Source organism: Erpetoichthys calabaricus, chromosome 11 (genome assembly GCF_900747795.2).
Source record: "Erpetoichthys calabaricus chromosome 11, fErpCal1.3, whole genome shotgun sequence".
Taxonomy (NCBI): domain Eukaryota; kingdom Metazoa; phylum Chordata; class Cladistia; order Polypteriformes; family Polypteridae; genus Erpetoichthys; species Erpetoichthys calabaricus.
In genome coordinates this window covers 45,272,639-45,290,056 of record NC_041404.2, presented here as the reverse complement: position 1 = coordinate 45,290,056, position 17,418 = coordinate 45,272,639, and the positions used below count along the sequence as shown (strand labels likewise).

General features: G+C 39.8%; 1 protein-coding gene across 1 annotated transcript in view; it reads right to left on the bottom strand.

The window, feature by feature from the left end:
• pdgfrb (platelet-derived growth factor receptor, beta polypeptide) overlaps positions 1-17,203 on the bottom strand; it is a 148,080-nt gene extending 130,877 nt beyond the window's left edge. Inside the window, exon 1 of the mRNA XM_051933722.1 lies at positions 17,100-17,203. The gene's annotated coding sequence lies outside the window, so the exon portion shown is untranslated. The remainder of the gene's footprint in view (positions 1-17,099) is intronic.
• Positions 17,204-17,418: the final 215 nt, after the last annotated feature.

Below are 17,418 nucleotides of genomic sequence, written 5' to 3'. Positions count from 1 at the left end.
CCCATTAGAAGACAGGCAGTTTTTACCCTCCATGATCACCACTCCTCTAGCTACACATTTTCGACCATAGGCAAATGTATTTGTCCCTCACATGTCTGTATTTTCCACGCATTCTATGATTTCAAAATTGTTTCTGGAAATGTGTACTTACCAAACTGGCCAATCCGAGTCTTTGGGGTTTGTGTAGGATTACCATCGATCACGTCCATGGTCACATGTTTGAGGAGGTATGTGTCAGGCAACACTGAAGGTAACCCATAGGCTATGCAGGCAATGGCATACCTATGGCACAGGCTCAACACAGAACTATAAATCAGCCTTAACTGTGGCGGGGCTTCAGCAGCAGCCTCCTACTAATTCCAACTAAGCCTACATTTTGTGGTTTCCTCTGGCAGCCAGCTGTGTCCTAACTGGGGTGCAGCCTCCTCCAACCCACAGATGGCTTCTTAGCATCTCACTCAGGAAACACTGCAGACCAGCTCCTGGATGGCCACTTGGCTTCTAGTCCAGAGAGTGGTCCGTGCTATCTCCTAGACAACCCTTTGTCATCCTTCTTGCCTGAGTCATAAATACAGATATATGGATTCTCTGAGAAGAAATCTAGACTCTTAAAGGGTATGCTTTTGTTTTTGTGGTACTAAAAAAGTGTGAAATGGTTGTTTCATTGGCTTGTTTCCTTATTATAGTGCTGTGGGCACATATGTGTCTGGGGCAAAGAGTTTGGGAAATGGACATAAGAGCAATTCCCGCCTCCGCTCCTCTGGGGATTTGCCGAGTCAGATATGCGGTAAAAGAGAGGATTGAGCAATATGTCTGCAGTATGTGTTGAGCACAGTTTCATTTTCAGAAAGTTCAAACTGCTCACAGAACATGATCTGTAAAAGACGTAGATTAACGGCTGGTGGAGGAAAGGGTGTTATCACAGAAGAATGCGATATCGATATCTAGCAGAAGTCTGTTCAGATAGTTGAAGTGGAATATGGAGATGTTTCTTCAGTGCCAACCCTTATCCAAAAGAATAAAACAAATTTCCCTTTAAAACGGAATTCATCTGTGGGACCCTACAACCCTATTTAAAAAAAAAAAAAATCATCTGTATGAGCCTCCTGCACTTCACTTTTTCCCCTTTGGGTTTTCAGAATCAAACACAAACTTCCCCAACGTATTTTTTTAATCTGCCCACTTGGATAAAATAAATGGAATAAAGGACAAAGCCCTTTTTTATTTGTCTTCACTTTAATAGCGCATTACAAAGCCTCTCCATTCTTGCAAAGGTTACTAATCCTTGTGAACAGATAATGCAGAACAGCTGTGCAACAACATAACAAATGAGCTTGCAGCTTTGGCTTTTTGTGTGTTTCCCCACATTGCTTTGCAATAAAGTAAACTTTTCCGCCGTTTGTGATGGGGCAAGTGTTTAAAAATAAAATGTCCACTTCTGTGGCAAAAAAGTCTTTTGTCTAGTTAAGTATGTGTGGTTAAAAAAGATCAAAATGCAAGTAGGATTAAGGTATGTGACTTAGACTTTGATTGATTAAAAATCTGCCTATTGATTTCTGCCTAAAAAAGAGGTTATATGTAAATTAGGAGCATCACAGAAAATCTTTCAACAGTTTCTAAAATAATGGGATGTCGCTGAACAGTCGCCTTAATCAAATCTTAAACCGGGTGTTTCTCTAGGTGGGCACTACTCAGTATGAATTACCAACATATTGTAGCTTTCTTAATTAAGATATGAGAGGTACGCAGCTCTTCAGGTGGCCACGGATTGTGAGAAGGGATAGTGCTACCTGGAGAATCCCCTCGGGGTCCCAGATATAGCACTTCAGTCATGAAAACCGGTAAAGATTAGGGCGGATTTCAAAATCCTCCTTTTAACATAATAATAATTCATTACATTTATATAGCGCTTTTCTCAGTACTCAAAGCGCTATCCACACAGGGAGGAACCGGGAAGCGAACCCACAATCTTCCACAGTCTCCTTACTGCAAAGCAGCAGCACTACCACTGCGCCACCTGTGAGGACATATAAAGCATTAAATGGCCAAGGTCCAGCTTACTTGTCGGAACTTATCATGACTTACAAACCTGAGCGCACATTAAGATCTCAAGATGCCGGTCTGCTTATGATTCTAAGGATTAATAAAATAACAGTGGGAGGTTGAGCTTTAGTTACAGGGCCCCTAAACTGTGGAATGGTCTGCCTGCTACTATAAGAGATGCCCCTTTGGTCTCAGCTTTTAAATCCCGGCTGAAGACTCACTACTTCAGTTTAGCATATCCTGACTAGAGCTGCTGATTAACTGTACAGACTGCATCTCTGTTGTTAGTCATTAGCACTAAAACATAAGTAACATGATTGTTATAATTTGTTACTAACCCTCACCTATTCTGTTTCTCTTCTCGGTACTCAAATGTGACACTTGGTGCCACGGCCCACCTGTCAAGTTGTTTTGCCTGCCTAAGGTAAAGTCATCCCTGATGGATGATCGCAGGAATTGTGGGAAGGAGGGGTCCTTTCATCGGATTGGCTGGCCCAGCGCTGTTCCAGCCATGGAATGGCCAAATGGGGGAGGCAGCTTGATGGATGAGGTCTCCAGGACTCTAAATATATCCAAATCTTCTTATGTGATATCATCTACTCTTAAATTCTGCTCCGTACTTCTAAAATTTTTATTTTTATACTGTATTGAGGATTTGTTCTGTTCTGTGTATTGTATTGTATTGTATTGACCCCCTTCTTTTGACACCCACTGCACGCCCAACCTACCTGGAAAGGGGTCTCTCTTTGAACTGCCTTTCCCAAGGTTTCTTCCATTTTTCCCTACTAGGTTTTTTTGGGAGTTTTTCCTTGTCTTCTTAGAGAGTCAAGGCTGGGGGGCTGTCAAGAGGCAGGGCCTGTTAAAGCCCATTGCGGCATTTCTTGTGTGATTTTGGGCTATACAAAAATAAATTGTATTGTATTGTATTGTAAATGTGACATACCCAGCGACTCACTCCAGCTACTCCACAAAACTCGTTCCATTTTGACTTTAGTTGTAGGGTTAGGCTCTGCATATGTGAGAGGTAACAACCAATGAGTGCTCATCTGGAAGTAAAATGATTGCAAATGCAGCAACAAGTATTAAAAAATACGAGGGCTTTGGAACTCACAAACAGAAGAGAAGCTCGTCTGTCTGATGTCTCATGTTTTATGTACCATGACAGAATAAGAAAAAGGAAAAAAAAAGGCAGAGATTACTGCTGAACTCCCTGTACTTTTTAACCTTTCGTACAGCACCAGCACCATCAGGGAGCATGTTACTGGCTGTCACAAAGGTAGGCACTCAGTTGTTATTTTCAGTTATTTAAATTGATTGTAAGTGGTGTGCTGAACCTCACAAACAGAAGAGGATCACATGTGCTTGATGTCTTGTGTTTTACATACCACGACAGAATGAACTGATCATAAATGTTAACCTGTTGTATGGCACTGGCTCCATCAAGCAGCACACTATTGCCTGTCACATAAAGGGACAAGCTCAACTGTGCAGGAATGGCTAATTTGACATTTCCAGTGATTTTCTTTTGTGTAAACTGTCATGTTCCAATGATGAGATCAGCGACTGCTGACATACTCAACAGCTCGAAGTCACATAATGTGACATTGGTTTAAGAGAACAGGCCTGTAGTTCAGATGTCATATTTGAGCTAACGAAAGAACAGCATTAAGCCCATGCCCACCAAAAGAAAAATGCAATAAACTCATTAAAGTCTTTGAACACCACAGTGATTGCTGCTGGTTAAACATAATACTATTAGAATCAAATGTTAGATGATTCAAAAACTACTCTCAATCCCAGAATAGACCATCACCAAGGCAGACAGCACATATATACAGTTGTCACACACGTGAACTTGTGAGACAACTTCAGGACTCACCTAATAATAATTCCACCCCAAGTCGAGGGTTGGCACTGTCACCTAATGCCATTCCGCTCCTTTTAGTGTAATACAATATATAATATGTAATGTACTATTCATTAACAGTTGCAATAACAATTTATGCTGCTGTACTTTGAGCAATAATAATTTGCTCTGGTTACTTGATCACTTAACACTGTATATGACATACAGTATTTGGAATTATTTGTCTTTTCTTTAAATTCACCTTTGGGCTGTCACAAAAAGTAATTTTGTTGTGTTACACAATGACAATAAAGTGCTTGAACTTCACCTGCAGGCCAGAAGACCGACAACGAGAGGATGCCTGACATCACTTTTGGGTTCCAGTCACCTGAACCTGTTTGTCCTGCCAATCCAGCCTTATAAGCACCTCCACCACCATTTTGTGTCAGTCTTTCAATAGATTTGCGCCTGAAAAGATGTCATTGTTATTTTTGTTAAATTATTTTGCATCAATTTCTATTATACTGGGATCATGACCCACTGCCCCCAACCCTTTTTGATCTCTTGTTTATTTTCTTACACAGTACATTCGAACATTAGAGCAGTTTATTCAAGAACAGGCCACTTAGCCCAACAAAACTCACCAGTCCTATCCACTTGATTCTTCTAAAATAATATCAAATCTAGTTATGATAGTCCCTAAAGTTCTACTGTGTACCAAATTATTTGGCAGCTTATTCCAAATGTCTACAGTTCTCCGTAATGTCTGTGTGAAATTTGCCCTTAATAAGTTTCCAGCTGTGTCCGAGTATTCTTATATATAGGGAGCCACAATAAGCAATATAAGCAGGTGGCAGATACACACATGCAGCAAAGCACACAAAGAGACAAAATGACCACTTGCCCCTAATGGAGCTCCCTATATATTTGTTTGTTGTAATTTCTTTAGGATTGTCCATGTCCATAACATGCACACTGATCGAACTTGGCACATGCTGTTCAGTCTGACTCCTTCTTAGTGCCAAATGAAAGTGTAAGCCTGGCTGTTGCTGATCTCCCGGTGCAATATCTCATCTGTAATTCAAGTAGTATTCCCTAATTTCTATAATTTAAGATTTCACAGTTAATTTTGAGAAACAACTAAATTCTGTAGTCAAGAGTTGCTTTTTCCAAGTTTGTCTATTAGGTAAGATAAAGCCTTTTTTATCTTCTAGGGATCTTGAGAAAGCTACTCATGCATTTATTATTTCTCGCCTTGATTACTGCAACTCGCTGTATTCTGGGATCAGCAAATCCCTGATACACAGGGTACAGTTGGTCCAGAATGCTGACGCTCGCTTTCTAGTTGAGGCAAGAAAGTATGACTCTGTTTCTCCTGTTTTAGCTTCTTTACACTGTCTGCCTGTCAGTTTTCGAATTGATTTTAAAATCTTGTTGCTATTTTTTAAATCTTTACATGGGCTTGCTCCTGCCTACTTATCTGAATTGTGTGTTTTATACCAGCCATCCAGAGTGCTTAGATCTTCTGGTCAGTTGTCTGTTGTTGTCCCTCGTACCAAGTGTAAAACCAAGGAGGACAGACAGGGCTTTTGCAGCTGCTGCTCCTCACCTGTGGAACTCTTTACCTCATCATATAAAGGAGTTGTCTACAATTGGACTGTTTAAAACAAGATTAAAGACTCATTTCTATTCACTTGCATTCTGTGACCTTCAGTAATACTGATGGTTTCCTCATTGTGATTAAATAACATCACTTCTATTTATTATTTATTTTATTTTTATTTATGTTCATATATTTTTATTTCTATTTATATTTTTTATGTTATTTATTTGTTTTTGTTTTTTTTATTCTATTATTGTAAAGCACTTTGGCCACAGCATTACTATGTTTTAAATGTGCTATATAAATAAATTTACATTGACATTGACATTGACATTTGTGGGAGGTTCCCCAAAAGGCGGGGCCACATGTCCATCACTGCTGAGGGACCGCCCCTATCCCTATCAAGGCTCAAGGGAAATGCAGTTCCTTGCCATTCAAAGTATGGGCTTGGTGGTTTGGTGAGTTTTCCTTTAATTATTATCACTTTCTGGATTTAGAATTTTTTTGGATTTAGTTTTATGGTTTATTTTCTTGGTATTTATTGCCGAGGATTTCTTGTTAACAGAATTCCTTTCTGCCTCTGTTTTTGTTTTTTAAACTTTTTTTGATGTTCTCTCTCTCTATTTATTTATTTTTTTTGGTTAATAAATATTCAATTTAAAAACAGGTTTCTTGTAAACTTGCGCCTACCCCCAGCAGGAATTTTCATAGTCTCTGGAGAGAAATACTTCAAACCTTTCAGACACTTTGCTCTCCCTTTTGAATATTAAAAGTCCGACCTCTATTTTGAGGCCTAGCGAGGCCTATAGCCTCCCATTTCCCTGGAATCAGGCATTCTTTGGGGTGAGACCCATTTGGTGGCCTGTTTTAGAAGACCTTACTCCTTTGCTATTTTATGAAGCCAGAGTATTCATAACAGACCTCAGAAATGACAAAGTTAGGATTATTCTACCAGAACACATCTGGCGGCTCAACAAAATGTCTAAGACAGGAAATTAGTCCAGTTATCATTTTTGCACTAGAGATCTTTATTTAAATAATAATTCCATGTAGAAGCTTCGAGACAGGAACTAAATGTCTTTTTCTTGTGTCATTCCCACAAGTTTCACTGGGAGCCAATTTATTTCATGATTTTTTTTTTTGCAAAGTAAAACACAGAATTTTACTGCAAATTCAGTTTTTGTGTGAATCTTTTCGCTCATCACTGCATAACACTTCTCATTATGAACTGTATAAGAAATGTTAAAGTTCATTACAGAAGCATTCCTCTTACTAAATCAAAGAATTTTTGTTTTATTATAACTCTGTCAGCAAATGCTTTATATTCATCCATCCCTCCACTTCCAAACCTACAGGGCTGTGGTGAAGAACTCCATGTCCATGCCATGCTGCCCTGTGGCAATCCGAGGTACCGCTGCAACCCAGGGGGACTGCCATCTAGCACTGCAAGGGGGTGATAATGCCCTGTGCATACTCTCTCCCCCGGTCTTCATAATATGTTTGCAAACACTTATGTGTTTTAAATTTATAAACTTGTCCTCATTTTGTGGTTTACCATCTGAATGAGAATGTAGAGCGGCTTTCAAAGTTATTTTTTGCTCCTGTTTAATCTGCCAGAAGAAATAAATTTTGCTTACTGCTTACAGTTTAAACATGAAAGAACATGTCCTGAGGTGAATGAAAATTATACAAACTTCCAAAGCCGATTAAGTGCACCCCATGGCACTGCATCCTTAATATTGAGCCTGAAGTTTCAAATTGTCAGACCTCATATTATTCACCCACTCGTTCACTCAGCTGCCAACCCTGCTTATTCCAATATAGGGATATGGGGAACTGGAGCCTATCCCAGGAAAATTGGGTGCAGGACAGGAACTGACCCTGGATGGAATTGCCTCTCCATTACAGGGTGCGGTCATATATAGGGATCCAAGAACCATCCTTTAATATAACACAGACCTCCGCAGAATGCACATTGAATGGCTAGCCTCAAAATTACACATGGAAGGAGTCCTAGATGCTGACGACTGTGATATACAGAAAGAGACTTTCTTGCCAATTTAGAATGTACTAGCTGTGCCGCTCGATCTAGAAGGTCTGAAATCTAAGTAGACCTCAGCATTAACATTTGTTGTGTACCCTCTATTGGAATGTATTTTGTAATGCACTTAGTAATAAAATGCAATGCATTTGTCTTTCAAACAGATGGTGCATCACAATCTTTTGTAGTAATAAATTGCTAGTCAATGTGCATGCTGGCTGCAAACTGAACAGTGAATACGCAACTCTTTTGGGGTCATATATTTGTAAATCTAACTCTGTAGCAGTCACCAGCCATGAACCTCACTGCTCACAAAGCTGGGGCATAGAACGGCAAACAGGTTTCCACTGACCCCAGGTGTTTGGAGTGAGGCAGTTCTGAGCGACATGTGTGTATGGTGCAATGGGAGAAAGCACCTGGGAAGATGTGGGGGTCACTGAAGATCTGAGTGGTGCTGCTAAAGAAGCCAATGGTCCTTTGTAGGACCACAACTACAGGTTTGGCATAAATCGACTAAATTAATTTATCCATCTTCTGCACCTCTGTTACAGTATTGTTAAATAAATGCATAAAAAGGAAACACAGTTCACACGGGATTGAACTTCTGAAATGAGGATAGGACTCTTGACCAATGAATGGGGGGAAAGGAGTTATTCATATAAACCAAAACCAAATTTGTGAAACTATAGGATACACTCTTAAAAATAATGGTGAATGGTTATTCTTAGAACTATTGCATGACAAAGTAACATTTTATTCTGGGAAGGTTTCTTTGCATATGAAGTTTGATCTTTGTGCTTTGAAAAACATCCTAATATGTAGAAAAAAATCTAAAAATCTTTCAAGTTTGTTAGGCTGCCTAGCTGGACACTAACAGATTAATAAAACCTGCACTTAGCCTGTGTTATCATGTGCAGCATCAGTCCCAAAACCATGACCTATTGATATCTAAATAAATAAAGGTTCTTTCTGGGACCTTCATGTGGATGGGTCTTTTGGGAACCAGTGGCATAGCTCTGCCAAGGATCACTCTGGCACCTTTATTTTTAAGAGTGTAGGGTGTACCTTCTGCCTACAGCCACCAGAATCTGAGTCCACTATCCCTCAACTGGACATGAAGATGAATTTTTTTATGAGATATTTTGGATATTATTATTATAATTAGCATTTTGGACTATGATGAAGGAAAAGACTTATCAGCCATGAATAACAAAACAACACCATGACTACTGAGAGAAGTTAAATCCTGACACCAACGTTGATGAATCCCATCTGGGTGGCCGACAAATGTAAACGAAGTGATGAGCAAGAACATTAGCATCACCATCACCTCTCATTCCCAATCAAGCACAGTCTGTGAAATGTTTCTCTTTCTGCATTTCTTAATGTGTGCTAATTTACTAGTCCACGGCTATCTGACCTTTACATCTCTTATCTAAAAAAGTTCTTCTCAAAATAAACGAGAAACGAAACAGGATTTACCCAAATGACATTTAGCAGTTAAACCTGCGAAGCTAAGAAGTCCACAGAGCGCCCATTGACACCTCATTGACTCGAGTGACCGCCGTGAGGGCTTCTTTAATGACGTGCCTTTAATGTGTGAAAGCAAACAGTGCAGGGCTACCGACAGGAGGATTTAGAGAGAAGCGTACCAAGCTGTCAGCAGCGACCCGACCGACATCTACACAGCATCGAGTGACTTTCTAATGTGCGAAGGATAGCGACGGGCGGCACTTAAAAAGTGCGAAGCTCCATGCGCTTCTACATCTAAACGAAAATCAAGTATTAATGCAGAATAGCTCAGCGTGATTAAGGCCACACGTGAATCAAACCATTTCCACGTTTTATGTGTTTGGTTTAATCGGGGCGGCTTCATAAGACAGTACTGTAAAAGCGTGAGGGGTGATGCGCCTAACAATTCGAATTATTTCGGAGCGTCGTTAGGCCTGTCGTTGAGGTCCTCATTTTAATGCACGTCGGAGCTGCCCCTATGATGATACGTCATAGAAATGAATATATTTTTTTTAAGGTGTGCTATTATTTTGAAAGGCTATAATATCGTGATTAACTGAGAAATATATGCACAAATAACATAAACTGAGAGACGGGATCCTGTTGCAAAGGAAGCTCATGATGGTTTCAGAACATTGCGATTAATACGCGGTACAGAAAGAATGACATAAGCGGACGTAACATCACTTTAACACGATAAACTTTCTTTCTTTCTTTCTTTCTTTCTTTCTTTCTTTCTTTCTTTCTTTCTTTCTAAGTATTATTTTCTTTTTGAGGTGAGTTGGTATTTTCTTTTTGCTTTACTTTCGATATTGTAAATGATTTGTTACTTCTCGATTAATAAAAATTAATTCAAAATTAAAAAAAAAAAAATCTTAACTACAGTATTTCCATTCCATATCGTTAAAATCTTTACGTCTTTCTATAAAAGCAGAGTATCTTGTTTCTTAAAAATAATTATGTGTTATATATATATATATATATATATATCTGGGGACCTGGGTTCACTTCCCGGGTCCTCCCTGCGTGGAGTTTGCATGTTCTCCCTGTGTCTGCGTGGGTTTTCTCCAGGCGCTCCGGTTTCCTCCCACAGTCCAAAGACATGCAGGTTAGGTGGATTGGCGATTCTAAATTGGCCCTAGTGTGTGCTTGGTGTGTGGGTGTGTTTGTGTGTGTCCTGCGGTGGGTTGGCACCCTGCCCAGGATTGGTTCCTGCCTTGTGCCCTGTGTTGGCTGGGATTGGCTCCAACAGACCCCCGTGACCCTGTGTTCGGATTTAGCGGGTTGGAAAATGGATGGATGGACGGATATATATATATACTGTATATACAGTATACATATTTACCCCGATCTACATGCTGTCAAATAAACGAACCACATGCCGTGGCGAGAGGGAGTGCAGTGGAGTGTATACACCTGATGAGCCCAGAATGTGGGCGAAACACGTGTCATGTACTCTTTGCATTTATTTGACAGTAAACTATTTCAACCATATATATATATATATAATATATATATATATATATATATATATATATATATAAACTATTGCAACCATTCTATGATCTGCTCTTCACAAACTGAGGGCACCGTGGCGGATGTTAGCAGATTGCTGGCCAACCACAAAGCGTTACCTGGTAGGTAACCACCCACACTAACAGATTGTGACACAGACTTCGAATGCCGTGAATGTAATTACCCCGATCTACATGCTGTCAAATAAACGAACCACACGCCGTGGCGCAACGTTAGGGGCATCGCCTCTGACGCTGACGTCCGAGGTTCGATTCCCGAGAGGGAGTGCAGTGGAGTGTGTACACCTGATGAGCCCAGAATGAGGGCGAAACACGTGTCGTGTACTCTTTGCATTTATTTGACAGTAAACTATTGCAACCATTCTATGATCTGCTCTTCACAAACTGAGGGCACCGTGGCGGATGTTAGCAGATTGCTGGCCAACCACAAAGCGTTACCTGGTAGGTAACCACCCACACTATCAGATTGTGACACAGACTTCGAATGCCGTGAATATATATATATATATATAATGAGAAAGAGAGGGGGGGAGGTTGGGAGGATGCACATTTACAGCGTGTTGCTGCACCGACCACAAGAACAACCTCTGGATTCCAAAGTAGGTCCCAAGCTCAGCCATGCAATGGGTGACACCTCAGCACCACACTAGTTCAATTGGAATGGTCACTCCTGCCACCAACCCCCAAGTTCTCCCGGCGAGGTGGAGGACCTGCTTGCAGGAATAGGTCCTTAAATAATACATTATTCCATAAAACAGTGCCTAACCTATAAAATGTAGTGGCCATCAGCGCTTAAAGGCATCGTAACTGCAGCTCTATTGTTGCAAAGTTAATCTGAGCCAATTTAAATGAATTAGAACATTGCATCAGTCTAAAGGAGTACAGGCCATTCAAACCAACAAAACGCACAAGTCCTATTCACCCAGTTCTTCTAAAATAACATCCATCCATCCATTTTCCAACCTGCTGAATCCAAACACAGGGGTCTGCTGAAGCCAATCCTAGCCAACAGAGGGCACAAAGCAGGAACCAATCCTGGGCAGGGCACCAACCCACCACAGGACACACACCAAGCCCAATTTAGGATCGCCAATGCACCTAACCTGCATGTCTTTGGAGTGTGGGAGGAAACCGGATCACCCGGAGAACATGCAAACTCCACACAGGGACGACCTGGGAGGCAAACTCGGGTCTCCTAACTGCGAGGCAGCAGTGCTACCACTGCGCCACCATGCCGCCTCTAAAATAACATCACTTCTAATTATGAAAGTCCCTAAAGCCCACTATTTGGTCACTTATTCCAAGTGTCTGTGGATTTCTGGGTGAAGAGAAACTTCCTAATGTTTGTGTGAAATTTACCCTTAACAAGTTTCCACCTGTGTCCCCGTGTTCTTGATGAACTAAACACTTCAATCATTTCTCTTCTTAATCCTCTTTTGCTTAAACTGTGAAGGCTCAGCTCTTTTAATCTTTCCTCATAACTCATCCTCTGTAGCCCTGGAATCACGTTAGTCACTCTTCTTTGGACGTTTTTTAGCGCATAACCTTCTGTGAATTGTACTCCACACATCAAGGCGCTATATAACCTGACATCTCATTAGCCTTCTTAATGGCTTCTAAGCACTCTCTTCCAGTTGATAGCTTAGAGTCCACTACAACTCCATTGATCCTTTACATAAGGTGCAATCTCGATTTTCAGACCTCCCATTGTGTGTTCAAACCTAACATTTTTACTTCCTATGTGTAATTCTTTGCATTTACTGACATTAAATTTAATTGGCCATAAATCTGCCCAAGCCTGTCTGCCGTACAAGTCTTTCTGTAATGATTCATCAGATTCCAAATTATCTGCTAATCCACCTATCTTGGTATCATCTGCACATTTAACCAGCTTGCTATTTATATTTCTATCCAAATCATTTATATATCTTAAACACAGCAGCACCCCTAACACTGACCCTGTGGGACATCACGCTTAACATCAGCCAATTCCAATAAGGTTCCTTACATTACCCTCTGCCTCCACTGTCTGAGTTCAGTTCTGCACCATCTACAAACATCACCCTGCACTTCTTTCAGTTTCATGCACAACATCTTCTGTGGCACCTTATCATTCTTCAGATGACCTGTTGCTTTAAATGGGCATAAAGCACATCTTTAAAAGCCTTTAAGGCATTTTACTAAAGCCTCACACCATTAGGCCTAAATAAGCATGCACACATTTGGATGAGTATGGTGGTGCACTAGGGTGGGAATCAGCTCTGTGTAACAACCTGTTTTGTTTGCACTTTACCCCCATGTCTATGTAGGATTTATTAAGGTTTCTGCCAACTTTCTAGCAGACGTATCTGCAAATTATACTTGTGTATGTGTGTGTGCCCTGCAAATGACTCGTATTCTGTTTCAAGTTTAGTCTTTACCAGGAACGACTCATCTTTCTGTGAATCTGTAATGGAATAAGCAGGTTAAAAAAATTACAAATGAATGATTGTCTAACAATTGCCCTGAAGGGAAAAGAGTAATAGGTTTGGATTCAACCTGCATCCTAAATTAAAGCCCTGTCTCATCTGTAATACATACAGAATACAGAGAGCCTGCCTGTGGGGTCAGGAAAGCCCTGCATCTCCCTTGCGGTTTCCCGTATCTCAGCTTTTGCTTTTCTGAATTAAGCGTCTTTTATGACTTTACATTGCCGCTTCCTAGCTGCTTCACTTATAGGGATGTTTGGTAACATGTGGGGTTACAGCTGTTGATTGTTTGGTGAGGCGCTTTGTCATTCTGTGAAAGGAAACAACAATCAATCAAGTTTTGTAGAGCACCTTTCACTGCATTCACTGCTCCTTACAGGAACGTTTCAGAGCAATTAACAAAGCAACAGAATGTTGTACATTTGAATAAATCAGAGTAAACAATGATGAAAATAAAAGTAATTGAGCAAACTTCCAATACTATTTTATAATAGATAGATAGATAGATGTGAAAGGCATTATGTGATAGATAGATAGATAGATAGATAGATAGATAGATAGATAGATAGATAGATAGATAGATAGATAGATGTGAAAGGCACTATATGATAGATAGATAGATAGATAGATAGATAGATAGATAGATAGATAGATAGATAGATAGATACTGTATGAAAGACACTATATAACATTTTGAAGATTCTACTCATAATACATTAATAGAAATGAAAGGCAATAGATAGATAGATAGATACTTTATTAATATATATAGAATGTGAAAGATGCCATTGACAGAAAATTGATAGATTTGAAAGGCACCATACAGCTGGAAGAAGGAACTATTGACAAATAATTGATAAAAATTAAAGGCACTATACAGCATGTAGAAAACACTACTGACAAAAAATTGATAGAAATCTAAGGCTAAAACAGAACATGTGGAATAAACTACAGACAATAAACTGTATAGATACGAAAGGCACCATACAGCATGCAGAAGATACTACAGACAATAAATTCAGAAATATGAAAGTTGCTAAATATCTTGAGGATGATACCACTGCCAATAAAGTAATGGATATGAAAGTTGTTATACAGAATGTAGAAGGTACTATGTAAAATAAACTGATAAAAATGAAAAGCTCTTTAGGTAGACAGATTGCCATGAGACACACTAAGTATAATATGCAAGGATCCATATAAATGAAGTAGAAGCAGAAATGCAGTGCAAATTACATACAGAAAATTCAAGACAGATTAATAGACATGAAAGGCATTGTAAGATAGATAGATAGATAGATAGATAGATAGATAGATAGATAGATAGATAGATAGATAGATAGATAGATAGATAGATAGATAGATAGATAGATAAGGGATGCTTTATTAATCATATTAAAGGTACTCTATAAGATAAATGGATGCTACAGAAGACACTATGCTAAAATTAAAGATGTATAGTAAAAATTTGTATTAAGACAGAAAGATGCGAAAGGAGCTATATCCTGCAGATTACATTTACTTATCTATAGTCAATTAATATTTTAATGATTTAACATGAACAAGATAAAATAATCTATTCCTGATAATTATATAAACACAACCTATATGTATCCATATATTTTCAAGTAGAGACTTTCAGATATTAAATTGGAAGAGCTGGAGACTGTAGGAAAAGGCCCATTACAGGGCAATTCATGAACACCACTACTCTCACTCATACTGGGCTAAAGTTAAACCACCAAACAGCATGACAGAGTTTATCTATAAGTCAGTCTCTGCTTTATATTCTTTATATAAACCCTTATAAGATGTACAGTGATATACTGGTTAATGCTGCTGTTTCCCAGATCCAGTGTTCAGGGTTTGAATGTTGCCTTTATTCATCCTCTCTGAGCAGTCTGAGGGTTCTGACCATGCATGTGAAGTTTCTCCAGGTACTTCAACTTTCATCCCACGTCCCCAGAGAAGTGTATGTTAAATTGATTGAAATCTCTAAACTTTTCCCAGCATGTATGTTAACAGATCCAACAATAGACTGCACTCTTAAAAACTGAGGAGGTGCCAGAGTGGTCCTTCAGGTTTATTCCATAGAAGATCCACTTTTGGTTCCCAAAAGAACAATTCGTATGAAAGTTCTTTAAAGAATATTTGTTTATTTAGGTTCATACCAGGCTCTATAAATAACCACAAATAGATGATAACAGATTTATAAAATAGCAAGAGATCATGATTTCAAAAGGATTTCAAAAGAATTCTTTCTGCATACAATAACACGGGCTAAATTCAACTTAGGTTTTCTTGATCTGTTTCATCGTGCTAGGTTGCCTTCTAAGCAAAAAATATTTCTGTTAAATGCCCACATCCTAGGAACGTTTTCAAAGCTCTAAGAGCCAATTTCAAATGCAAGGAACTCTTCCCAAAATGAATTGATTCTTTGTCAAAAAATGGCTCTACGAGGAACACACAACCCTGTCAAGTGTCATTTTTTTTTTTTTGCATTTATATAGCGCTTTTCTCACTACTCAAAGCGCTCAGCAATTGCAGGTTAAGGGCCTTGCTTAAGGGCCCAACAGAGCTGAGTCCTTATTGGCATTTACGGGATTTGAACCGGCAACCTTCCGATTGCCAGTGCAGATCCCTAGCCTCAGAGCCACCACTCCGCCATTACCAATAGATAGATAGATAGATAGATAGATAGATAGATAGATAGATAGATAGATAGATAGATAGATAGATAGATAGATAGATAGATAGATAGATAGATAGATAGATAGATAGATAGATAGATAGATAGATAGATAGATAGATAGATAGATAGATAGATAGATAGATACTTTATTAATCCCAAGGGGAAATTCACATACTCCAGCAGCAGCATACTGATACAAAAAACAATATTAAATTAAAGATTGATAATAATGCAGGTAAAAACAGAGAATAACTTTGTATAATGTTAATGTTTACCCCCCAGAGTGGAATTGAAGAGTCGCATAGTTTGGGGGAGGAACAATCTCCTCAGTCTGTCAGTGGAGCAGGACAGTGACAGCAGTCTGTCACTGAAGTTGCTCTACTGTCTGGAGATGACACTGTTTAGTGGATGCAGTGGATTCTCTATAATTGATAGGAGCCTGCTTAGCGCCCGTCACTCTGCCACAGATTGATTAAGACTGTGATGCCCCATTCAGGGTTGGTTCTTACTCCCCTATGAGTCTGAATTAGAAGCAATGACAAAGACATGCAGGTTAGGTGCATTGACGTTACTGAATTGGCCCATGTGTGTGCGTGTGTGTGTGTGTGTGTGTGTGTGTGTGTGTGTGTTTGCGTGTGTGTGTGTTAGACCACTCTGTGAGGGACTGGCACCCTGTCCAGAGATTGTCCCTGCCTTTCTCCCACTGCTTGATGGGATGGGCTCCAGCTCTCTTGGAATAATGCTCAGGATAAGAAGGTTTACAAGATGAATGGATGGTTCTGAGAATGTTCTTATTACATTTTATTAGAAAAATAAAACGTACTTTACAAATGCTGAAGTTTAAAGTGAACTGGCAAACTCTTCTGACGCGCTGTTGAGATGTGCTCCTCAGGTCTTGGTTACAAAGCATTCTAGTTTGTCATATACATTGACTCATATTGTGAGCTGAATATCAAATGATTCATCGAAGACCGCCTGAGTCTACCACTCCACTTATACATCTCCTGTATATTTGATGGAAGCCAGCTCTCATCACATTGCCTCCAAGTTTTTTACGCTGTCATAACAAGTAGAGTGCAGCCACACAGGCCATACACACAAGTTGAGCTGAAAGCAGCAGCACAACACTCTTGTGCCATCTGTTTATAGCGCCTTATCCTATCTTAAAGAAACTCTAAGCAAAAACCAAGTGCCTTCAAAGTGTTCATTTCACAGTCCGCTTTGTAGTGCTATTTGGGTGAGAATCATTCAGCACCGAGATGTTTCTACTTTTAGCAATTGCACAAGCACTGGAGCAACAGAAGAAGCATCTTAAGCAGCTTAAAGTGTAAAATAGCACAGAACAAAAGGCAATCTTACCTGAAGTGGCACCAAACCACACACCCCCAGAAACAGCCAAATAAGAAAAAGGCGTCCCACGTCCCTCCAGCTGCTGCCAGGCGAGCTGCACAAAGCTCCTCTCTCTCACTTCCCGTCCGTCTCCAGAACTGTCCAAGACTTGCGTTTCTGTAAGACTCCTTCCAGCAAAAACAGCGTCTGAGGAACAGTTTCCTTATTGTGCTCTCCTCCAGAATTTGGGCAGATTCTTTAAGCGTGTGGGGACGGCTGTCCTAATGTGCTCCTCCACTGGGACCTCCTCAGAAAGCCGTAGACGTGTTGTTTATTTATCCAAATGAAG